The following is a 12,405-nucleotide window of genomic DNA, read 5'->3' on the forward strand; positions in this document are numbered from 1 at the left end:
ATGCCACATGGTTGGGTAGTCCTGGGCTCCCAGCACTTTTACAGCTGTCTCCACACTCCCACCACCGTTTTACCCCCCCGCCCCATTCTGCTCACCTGTCACCACCATCCCTCACTCTGTTTCACCCCTCCCCCTTTGCAAAGGGGCCCATTAGAAACTTTGTACCCCCTGATAAAATTTCTTTCAGAGGCCTTGCTGCCAATCATAGAAACTGACATTTCAGGCATGCATTCCTCTTCAGAATGAATGAAACCCCAACTAAATGAGGCCCATACAATCCTACTAGACAAGATAAACCAACTACAGGTGTGCACCACTTTAACGACAGGGATATGTTCTCCGATCCTGTTGTTATACGATTAGGTTGTTAAGTGAACATTCAGTAGGATCTATTGCCTTTGTTGTGTAAACGACACTCCCTGCCAGACACTAGCTGGCTGCAATCTACTGAAGATAGATAGCCTTTTCTTTGCATTAAGACTCTTTCTGTTGTGTAAACAGGCACTCTGCTGCAGCCTTTGGGAGACACATTTGCCTCATTAAGAGCATTTTTATTGTGCTTTGACCACAGTCATATATGTGGCCTGTTATTAAGCAAATGGTTGTTAAGCGGCACATGCCTGTATAATCTGCGTGGTGGTGGTTAAACACACACATACACACCCCTGCATTTGAGGCAACTGGTTGTCTCTGCTTCTAGGTAGGGCATTTCCTGATTATCTGAGCTCTCCCCCTGCTCCCCAACACACCCTTCATTTCATTTTGGATGTCCGTCTCTCCAGTCTATCCCTAAACGAGGTTTCGCCTTCGAAACTTCTGGGAAGACCTTTTGTTCATGCATACAATGGGGTTTTTTTGCAATCAGTCTTGACAAGCTGGAAAGAATTCAGGAATTGCTACGAAGACAACTGCAGGGCTAGGAGGCAAACGACCATATGAGGGAAAGTTGGCAGGAGAGGAGATAATTCTGGAATCAGGCAGTGCATGATACCTGCAGGCACGGATGAACTTAGCTGACCCCCTCCTCATCTCTCCCACTCCAGGGTGGTTTCTGCCCTTTTTTGTTTTGTCTCCTTCCCATGACATTTACCTTATATTAATTCCTATATTCTGTTACAGAATCGACCAAACTTGCATGAAGCATTTAAATTCATTTAAGAAGCAATTAAATTCGTAAATATATTTACTCATCATGAATATTGAACTTCAGTGAACTCTCCATTTACAGCCGGTAAATAACTATAAAGCTTGAAAATTTTTTATTTACCTTTTATATTAATTGTAGTGCAAACAGAAGCTCAACCAACATATTTCCATGAGCCGCACATTATACATTGAAAACCCACATGCGGCTCATGAGCCATGGTTTGGCCACCTCTGTTATAATCAGAAGTTACTCAGAAATTACCCATTGAATTCAATGGAGCTTCCTCCCAGATTAGCGTGTCTGGGATTGAAGCTTGGACATGTGCTTCATTCTCTTGAGTGTGCCACTTTGTTGAGACATATCCCACCTTGGCCTCCTATAATCTGTCTCCTTGGAGTCCTTGGCCCTCTTCAGTCAGCAGTGGCATCACTAGAAGGGTGCAGAGGGTATGGGCTGCTCTGGGTGATGCACTTGAAAGGTGATGTGACACTACTACTGCCAAAATTGTGAACAATCTTGGTATTTTCAATCAATACCATCATATCATTTACTGTGTAATTTCATGCAGAATTCAATAGAACAAACCGTGTTGAAATATTTGTGTTCTATCAAAAGCAATAGCAAAAAAACCCAGAGAGAACACAACTACCTTACGTAACAAAAAGTGGATTTCCCTAACTCAGAACTGACCAATGAGACTGATTGTTCTGAGAGCCAATGAGGTGTTACTATGACACAGCAGGGAACCAATAACGTGTTAGTATGAGTCAGTTCTCATTTCCACGTATCAGAGCTAATACCCGAACCCTTATTCAGTTGTGTGTGTCATCAAGCTGGCCACTCATTTTTTGTTGGTTACTGATTTGTTGGGTGACCTGTACTGTTATGTATTCAAATAAATAAATAAAGTGGATGGGGATTACATCAACCCTAGTGATGCAACTGTATTTAGGTTGCATGTATTATATTGTAATTTATTCTGTATGGTGTGGTACGGGATGCGGTCCATCATGGGTGTGACACAACGAACTCTCGCACTGGATTACGCAAACCCTATTATTATCAACAACAACAACAACAGTATTTATATACCACTTTTCAACAAAAGTTCACAAAGCAGTTTACAGAGAAAAATCTAATGACTAATGGCTCCCTGTCCCAAAAGGGCTTACAATCTAAAAAAATGCAGAAGAGCACCAGCAGACAGCCACTAGAAAAGACACTGCAGGGGTGAGGAGGGCCAGTTACTCTCCCCCTGCTAAAAAGAGGAGCACCCACTTGAAAAAGTGCCTCTTACCCAAATAGCAGACGTCACCCTAGTGATGCTTCTGAGTTCTGCTCTTCTGTAGGATGAGAACATGGGGCTGGGGTGGCATGAGGTTGCCAGGCAGCCCTGCCCCCAGCACCAGAGCACTTCATAACCCTGCCCCCAATTAAATGCTGCGGCCCAAACAACAGCAACACCAGAAAGGTTTGACGCAAAGCAATCAAACATTCAGAATTCATCAGTATGACTAAATATTAGATTTCTATCCTGCTTCACAGTGCAAAACACTCACAAAGGACTTTCTATACTGCAAAATCCATGAAAAGATGGTTCCTTGACTGAAAAGGGTCCACAATTTAAAAAAAAAAAAAAGGGAAGGACACAAAGAGAATACCAGCAAAGAGCCACCTGGGAGAGACAACCTGCTGGGATGAACTGCGATGGTTACCCTCACCCTGCTGAATATGTGAGAGATGCCACTAAAAGATGTCTCTTAACCCACTTGTCTCAAGCATTGTGACGAAATATCAGTTCTCGTTGTCAACTCACGTTCACTGCAAGGGCTTTGAGGTGGTCTCAGGCAACATCATCTGAGACAAAGAGGTAAGAATCAGCAGGAAGAGAAATTAGAGAGGATGCACTCATGCCAAGTCTCACTGAGTCATGCCAAAACACACATGTGGTTCTCATTAGAAAATAAATGTCTGGTCATGAGAGCCACTGAGCTCCGCATTGTAAGCTAGGATTCTGCTGCCAATATCAGCCAAGCAGAAGTCTCTGGGCAGCCCTCAGCGGCTATTACCTATCCAGCAACCAGTATTCAGAGGTAGACTGCACCTGAACATGGAGGCTTCTTGTAGCCATCATGACTGATAAACCATTTCTCCTCCATGGACTGGTCTCTAATGCACTTTTAAAGCCACCTAGATCAGTGACCATCGCCTCATCTTGTGGCACTGAGTTTCACAAGTCAGTGCTGACGTCTGTGAAGAAGTACCCTCTTTTGCCTGTCTGCCCTCAATCTCCTGGCAGCAAGAGGACAGCAGGATTGAGGAGGGAGGTTAGTGATGGTAATGGCTGAAGAATGGCAGAAGATTGGGTTGCATATGCCATCACCAACACCAACTACATGTGGCACAGATGCCAGGGCAGCAGGGACCAGACATCTTTTTTTCTTAACCTCAGGATGATAGCTTTCTGCTCCAGAGCAACAAGTTAAGTGAGATGTGCTCTTCCTTTTAAAAAAATAAGCAACAAAAGCAGAAATGGATTAGGAAAACCAAAACAAATGAAAATAACAGTGACACAAAAATAAATGGCAACTGAAGAAAAACTAAACAAATGACGACAGAGAACAAACCATAAAGTTTGCGCAATTTTGTTCCAGGGCAGTGAAAGAAAAAAAGAATGTTGCTGGGACTGTATCTGGAGCGATTGATTGAATTATGCCTGATGCTGACGTGGGGCAGGCAGCAATCTCAGTAGACGTTGACCGGAATGGGGCAAGATTAAAGACAGACTCAGACAGACATGTAACAGCCAGCTTCTAGGGAGCAAGCGATTTTGCCCCATCTCTGAACTAGAGAGTAAATTCACGATCATTCACAATCAGTGCTGGGATGTCAGTTGAGAAAAAGGAAGCTGGGGGAGAAGGAGAAGGGTAGCAAAGTGGGGTGGGGCTCTATATGTGGGGAAGGCCCTTAAAGGATGGCATCGCAGGGCATGAAGCCACCTGTTGTCAATTCTGTGCGGGAGATGCGGCATTCTATGAAGGCTGCAAGACCGAAACAGCCTATCACACAGAGACATAACGGCCACCCTCCTCTGTGAGACTGCACATTGGGTCCACGGGAACTTCAGTTATTTTGTCTGCTACTATTTAGCCATCTTTCAGAAATGATGTGTTCCCCTCCGATTTTGTTTTGTGTTTCATTTCTGACATGTTTTGAAAATACAGCATTGATGGATTTTGGCAGTCTTGGATCATGGTGTGCTTTGCTCTCTGTTCACATGCTACATCGAACCCTGTTGGGACTCATCCTGGTTCTGGGAATCGACTGTTCTTTTTCAGTCCCCCCCCCCAAGCCATCCCACCCACACTGACCCACACACAGTCACTTCGCCAGAACTGCAGGGCAACCCTAAGGAACACACAGCAGAAAACTGAAGTGTTTGAAAATGAACGGCGTTGATGGATGAGGAGAGAGATTTCTCAAGTGAAATGTTTAGATCCAGGCTAAGGAGATGGCTGAAAGAAACTCCCAAATATTTGGAGGCCTGAAAGCTAGGGCAGAGAGGGAGAGAGATTTGTCATTTTGGTGGGTGGGATGGGGTGATGAGAATATAAGAATGTAAAAAGAGCCCAGCAGGGAAAGACTCCAGGGCCTTTCTAGTCCACCATCCCGTTCCCCACAGTGAGCAGCAAGAACCACAAGCAATAAGCCTCCCTTGTTTGTCACCAGGAACTGTCATTGGCAGGTAGACTGCCTTGGAACCTGGAGGTTCCTTTTAGCCATCTTGAATATGACTTCTCTTCCACGAAGTTGTGCAATCCCCTTTTGAAGCAGCCTAAGCCAGCAACCAACACATCCAGGTCCAAGCTAGGAGTTACAAACCAAAAGCAGAGAGTACTATGGGCGCTAGGTTGCTGGGGGGCCCTGGGGCAAAGAGATTGAGGGCTATGGGCCAGATGGGTGGGCCCTCTGATGGGTGTAGGCCCCAGGTCAAGGCCCAGTTTGGCCAATTTCTGACACTACCCCATCAGAGACTTTTTCTGAGGATGCATCATGATACTGAGAGCAAGCAGGTTGGAGGAGAGGGGAAGACAGTATCATATTTTCCAGCATGCAATCCTGGGTAAGACCAGGCATGGAGACAAGTCAACTCTACATTAATTTGCACTGTAAAAAAAGTCATAGAAAATGCTGGAGCTCATACCTAGCTTCATTAGGCTGTGCTAAACGCACTCTGTGTGTGCTCAGAAGCATATCCCCATTATTGCCATTTAGCATGTTCAAGAATTGAACACAGCTGGAATTGAAAACTAAGGAAGTTTTCAGGCTAAGGAAGCCCATCTTATCTTTCCCCCTAATTCTCAACATGCAAGGACTATCTGTTGTACCCAGCAGTTCTAGAAAAACATCCTGCACCACTCAGGCCTGCCTGAATCCATACACATCTCGCCAGGTTGCTGTTTTGACACCAGTTAATTCCAGTCCGTTGCCAACCGGGCCTGAAGCACTGGCTGTTTTCTCACACAAAGCGGCAAGAGGAGAAAATCTCTCTGTCACTTTACCAAAATGTAATATTAGAGAACTGCCTTAAAAGGAGAACGAAACTAAATATTTATAGATGGGGAAAGCACTGAAGCAGTGAAGAAGGCTAATTCTATGCTTGGGATCATTAGAAAAGGTATTGAGAACAAAACAGCTAATATTATAATGCCATTGCACAAATTGATGGTAAGGCCACACCTGGAGTATTGTGTCCAGTTCTGGTCACTACATCTCAAAAAGGACATCATGGAAATGGAAAAGGTGCAAAAGAGAGCAACTAAAATGATTCCTGAGCTGGGGCACCTTCTTTATGAGGGAAAGCTATGGTGTTTGGACCTCTTCAGCCTGGAAAAGAGACACCTGAGGGGGGACATGATTGAGACATACAAAATTATGCATGGGAAGGATAAAGTGGATAGAGAGATGCTCTTTACACTGTCACATAACACCAGAACCAGGGGACATCCACTAAAATTGAGTGTTGGGAGAGTTAGGACAGACAAAAGAAAATATTTCTTTACTCAGCGTGTGGTTGGTCTGTGGAACTCCTTGCTACAGGATGTAGTGATGGCATCTGGCCTAGATGCCTTTAAAAGGGGATTGGACAAGTTTCTGGAGGAAAAATCAATTATGGGAGGAAACATCCATTATGGGTTATAATCCATGTGTATGTGCAACCTCCTGATTTTAGAAATGGGCTATGCCAGATGCAAGGGAGGGCACCGGGATGCAGGTCTCTTGTTATCTGGTGTGCTTCCTGGGTCATTTGGTGGGCCACTGTGAGATACAGGAAGCTGGACTAGATGGGCCTATGGCCTGATCCAGTGGGCCTGTTCTTATGTTCTTACATGGCAGGGCAGGGCAGTTTCAAATTGTCACCTCCAAACCAGCCTTACTCATCTCCATTTTTTTTACAAAACGGATCAAGCAGGGAACTGCAGGAAGTTCACAGAACCAACCAACCACCCCACAAGGACCTACCCTGAAAACAGAGTCTGGCAAGAGACTAGAAATCTAATGGTGGCTAGCATCTGGAGTTACCCTTCCTCTGGAGCAAGGAAACCCTGGTTCCTGAAAGCCCCTCTGAATGTGACCCATATATGATCATATTTAAGTTTCTAAAACCAATCAGCTTAGAGTTTGTCCAGAAAGCATGCCCTGTAATCATTACATACTCAGGTGCTCACTTTGTGATTGCTCGGTTCTTGTGACCGTGTGCTCTGTATGTGGTCAGAGGTGCTCTCTGTTTAATGACTGTATATTCTGCAAGCTTGAACCCAAGCCTGGAACAGTGAACCACAGTGCCACGCCCCAGATGGCATTATGCCCCACAACCCAATAGATAAAATTCACTTGGGCTCAGCATGAAAGAACATAAAAAACACCTTACCAGATCGGATCAAAGGTTCATCTAGTCTTGCATTCTCCCACAACAATGGCCACCCAGATGCACCGGGAAACTCATAAACAGGGCTTGAAGGCAATAGTTTTTCCTGGTTGCTTTAGTATCCTGTTGGTACTCAGAGGTATACTTCACCTGAACATGGAGGTTTTATTCCTAATAAAATTGGTAATAAGAGGAGTCCTGCTGGCTCAGACCAAAGGTTCATCCAGTCCAGCATCCTGCTTACTGGTTATCCACATACTGCCGAGATGCCCTCCAAGCAGAATGCAAAGGCAGTAGGTGTCCCTCACCAGTAACTGGTATTTAGTAGCAGACTGCCTCTGAACATGGAGGTTCCATTTAACTATTATGACTAATAGCTACTGATAGACCTCTTCTCTATTAATTCACCCAATCCCCTTTTAAAGCCATCTGTGCAAGAAGCGACCAGTATAGTAGCAGAGAATTCCACAAGTTAATTATGTGACAGAGACTGTTCAAAATGATTTTTCTTGCAGATAGGACTGAACTGAATTGGAATACATCAAAGATGAGCCCTTGGGTGTCTTTTGAACGTTGGGAGTGGCTGTGCTCAGGGGAACTGCTGAAGTAGAGCAGTGGCATAGCAGTGGCATGAAGTAGACCCTGGAGCCGGAAGCAAAGTTTGAAATGTTGTCCCCCTCATGACATCACACCCCCAAGGTTTAAAAACAAAAATTAAAAAGCCAAAACCTAAAGTGGTGATTGGCTTCAGGGGGCAACTGGGAGGGCGGTAGAGCAAGCGGGCAGCCAGCGGGCAGCCAGAGACTGCAATCACTTCTTTCAGCTCCAGCAAGAAAAAGCAGCATTTTAGAATGCCACTTTTTTTGCTGGGGCTGAAAGCGGCGATCATGGTCTCTGGCCGCTTGCTGGCCACCCACCTTTACTCCTCAACTTTGGGGGGACAACTGGGAGGGTGGAAGAGCTAGGGGACCTGCCAGGTTGCCCCTGGGCAGCTTTAGCCCAGGGCAATTGCTCTCCTCACCCCCCCTTAGCTACGCCACTGAAGTAGAGAGCACCTCTGTTCCTGTGCAAAATGTCTCTTCCTTGCCATTCAGTTATGCCTCCTGGACCCAAACAGGTATTATTATTATTATTATTATTATTATTATTATTATTATTATTATTATTATTAACAGTATTTATATACCGTTTTTCAACTAAAAGTTCACAAAGCGGTTTACAGAGAAAAATCAACTAATTAAATGGCTCCCTGTCCCAAAAGGGCTCACAATCTAAAAAGATGCAAATGAATACCAGCAGACAGCCACTAGAAAAGACACTGCTGGGGTGAGGTGGGCCAGTTACTCTCCCCTTGCTAAAAAAAAGGAGCACCCACTTGAAAAAGTGCCTCTTACCCAATTAGCAGGGGTTCGAGGATCCACATCTTGGTTAGAAGAAATTGTAGCTTTACTTCCAGGAAGTTTTTTTTTTTTTCCTGGTTGAAAATAAAATAAATTACAAATAAAATAAATAAGATTGTATAGACAATGAATGAGCCACCTACCTTTCTCCCTTTGTCCTGAGAAGGTTGGTGTAAATGAAGGAGCAGATAAGAACTTGTGATCTGTTTGTCTATCTCTCTCTGCTGAGAGCATGTGTGTATGTGTGAAGAGAAAAGAAGAAAGAGTTGAGGAGAAAAGAGGAGGGGCCACAGAAAAGAGGCTGCGGCTTTCCCCTTCCACAGACAGAGCCCCACGTGGGATCCTAAGCATCACATTGTCCCCAGGGAAGAAGCGGAAGGCTAGTTTTGACTGATGACATACGGGAAAGATCCTAGTAGGGTCAACACAGGATGCCTGGGGAGGGGGCCATGGCTGCAGAGCCTGGAAAAAGATTAGAGTGCCTGCCTACCAGCCTACGCCCCCCTCCTTGCAAAGTCCTGGGATCAGAGTTGAGGACAGGTCTGAGGAAATGAGTCACAGCTGATGAGGAAAGGAGAAAACCATCCGCTGGCTGTCAGGACCCTGGAGCGTGCCATTTTCATGAGGGTTTTCTGACAGTGTGTCATGCAGCAAACTCTAAAAATTGTTGTCTTTATTCTAGGACAGGAAAACATAAGGACCCTGAGGAATCAGGTTAGAGGTCCCACTAAACCAGCATCCTGTTTCAAACATTGGCCAGGTAGATACCTGCAGAAAGCTCACAAGCAGAACAGGAAGGCAGAAATCCTTTCCCACCGTTTACTTCCTAGTAATTGGTATTCAGAGGTACACTGTCTCTGAAGCTGGAGGTTCCATGTAGCCACCATACCCAACAGCCACAGGTAGACCTATCCTTCCTGAATTTATCCGTGCTGTCTTATGCTATGTATCCCTGGTTCGTTTAGCCTGGCCATTTTCAACATTTTGTGTCACCTGAGAACTGTGCTGGCCCATGCATGAGGCAAACTGCAGCAGGCACCTCAGGCAGCAGATTGGTGGGGGGGGGGGGCATCCCTCTTTGTCTACTGACTTGCCTCCACTGCTCTTCCTCCTCCTCCTCCTCCCACTGCCTGGTTTGGAAAAGGAAGGGGGGGCAGAGTGGAAAAGGACTTATGGAGGGGAGGGGACTGCTTAGCTAGAACATCAGAGAGAGGGAGCAGCAGAGGCTGGCCTATCATCAGGTAAAGGGGGCAGCATTTGGCATGCCACCTTAGGCATCTGGAGGTCTTGACCCAGCCCTGTCTGAGAAGAAGAAGCACATGAAGGTCACACCCCTCCCCTATTCCCTGTCCTCAACATTTGGTAATGAAAACAGAAATATTAGAGAGCCAAAATGGTGTAGCTGAACTTAGACCTGGAAGATCCAGGTGCAAATCCTCGCTCAACCATGAAGCTTCCTGGGTGATCCTGGGCCAGGTACTGTCTCTCAGCCTCATTTACCTCACAGGGTTGTTGTGAGGACAAAAGGAGGGGAGGAACTATGTACACCCACCTGAGCTCTTTGGAGGAAAGGCAGTATAAAAATGTGGAGGATGATGATAAATCCATGGAGGTTCCATATACAGTAGCCATCCTGAAAAGTAGCTATCGACTAACGCACTTTGTATAAGAACCCAAGGAGAGCCCTGTTGGCATTGAAGGTCCATCCATTCACATCTAATTTCCAAGAGTGACCCATCTGGAAAGCCCATTAGCAGAGACAGCCTTTTCCAGATGCAAGTCTCCCAGTACCTTATATTTAGAGGTACACTGTACTGACTTTGAAGCTGGAAGCTCTTTTGGATAATAGGCCCTGACATCTCGGAACCCCCTATTTTATCTCGAAGTGGTGACAGGAGATAGCCCGGGTGCAACTGGGATAGATATGCCTGCTGGTTTCTCGGAAAAACTATGGCTACTCACAAGTAAAGAAAAAGAAACAGGGCAGGGTGCAGGTTGGGAGCTACTGGAAAGGAAGGGAGGGGCTGAGGTGGAACCTTCTCCAGTTCTGTACTGAATTGAGGTGGGGAGTTTTTGCAGCCACTTCCGTCTCATCTTTTGCAGCAAAAAAAAAAAAAAAAATCCTTGCAAAAAACACCAGGGTAGAAGGTGGGGAATTTTGCAAATTTTTTGCACTCCTTGACATGGTACCTTTTGTGGCAAAAAGCAAAAAAGAAATCAAACCTCATGAAAATTTGGAATCAGCCTAAATAAGCACAATATGTAACTCTCTCCACCTATGAGAGACTCAGCTTGGTCTTATGCGCAAATTCGTTCACAGCCCCGGCTGAGTGGAGGCTCGGGCCACCCATTTCCCAGCCCCTCTGGCCACAGCTGCCTCTTGTCCATCCTTCCCTAACTCTGCTGATGCTGTATGTTCATCTCCTCGTGACCCCATCCATCAGCACACTCATTCTCTGCAGATTTTTTTCTCCGCTGGCCTGTATGGAGATAATATAAACAGCAACACTAGCAAAAAACAGGCAAGTCAAAGCCCTTTAGCTCTCAAGGACTTTGACAGCCCTGACAGTTCTTCAGCAGAAAAGAGAAAGTGGAATTATGTGGCTAAAAGGTGCTGCCACATTTAAGAGGAGAATAATGATCCACAACTTTGGGCTGGTTAGTTTTGCCAGAATAAATCTGCTCTATCGGACAAGTGGGGCATGCATTCTCTGATTTATCTTGGAGAAAGTTTTCACTCATACACCCAAAAAAGGTAGAATACACACAACCTTATGTGTCTGATTTGCCTCTGGCATGCTTCCTGTATTTGGTTTTTTTAATAGCAATCGTGGGAGGATTCTAATCCGGATCTGGATTGGGGTGGGTGAGAGGGTTAAAGCTCCCCATGAGTCCCAACTTGGATCAGCCCTCCCATACAAAAAAAGTTACTCAGAGTGCCAAATAATAATGACCCACTTTCCTGCAGACTCCCCCAAAGTGCTTCTGCATGAGTCACTGCTCTGGTCATGGAAGAAGGCGAATGAGAACAGCATCTCATTCAGAAATGCAAACTGCAGACTCCTCTGAGAGATATTTTGTTGCAATTCCATCTCCATGGCAATTTAAGGGTCCAATCACAACCCACCTAGAAATGCAGCAGAATTACGGTAATGCCCTTCCTCAGAGATTGAGGGGAAGGAGGTAAGAGTAATGTTTCTGCCCAAGCAGAGCTTCAACAGGCAGCCTCTTCTGTGGGTGGGTTATTCTCCTGTGAATCTGCACTAGAAATGCAGGTCTACTTATGCCCAGTGTAGACCTGGGACAGAATTAGGAGGCAGTTTGGAAGGAGGCTGTTAGAGCTGCGGCTCATGCAGAGAGACAGTGATTTTTGTCTCTGCATGAACTGAATGAATGAGTGATTAGTCTCTCTTCATGAGTCTTACTGAATAATCTCAGAGACCAGGTTATTCTGTTGTGTCTCTAGTCAATGGTCCAATCACACCGATGTTCAAAATATGTTCCAGGGCTCAGTTTTGATGAGCTGTGGTTCAGATCAATTCCCGCCTATGAGAACTAGACTTTGACCTGCGGAACTCACCGTCACAAGATTTCAATGGGAAGAATGAAAAAAGATACTGTTCCCCATCACACATGCTTACGTTCAGCCCTCAATGGCTCAAACAGTTGTGATATGCATGTTCAAATCACTGCAGTTGAGGTCAGTACTGGTTCCAGGTTTGGGGGAAAAAACCTCAGGAACAATGGTGTCAGTGCAGCCACCTGGCCAGTGACAGCTCCTCTTTCTGGCTGTTGCTGTTGCCCGTCCTCTCACTCAGTGAAAGGGAGAGGGCAACGGCACAGATATCATTTTTGGTTACAGAGCCAACCCATCCATGAGGCCAAATGAAGCGGTTGCCTCAGGTGGCAGAATGAGGAGGGGGAGCGCT

This window comes from Tiliqua scincoides, chromosome 8 (genome assembly GCF_035046505.1).
Source record: "Tiliqua scincoides isolate rTilSci1 chromosome 8, rTilSci1.hap2, whole genome shotgun sequence".
Taxonomy (NCBI): Eukaryota; Metazoa; Chordata; class Lepidosauria; order Squamata; family Scincidae; genus Tiliqua; species Tiliqua scincoides.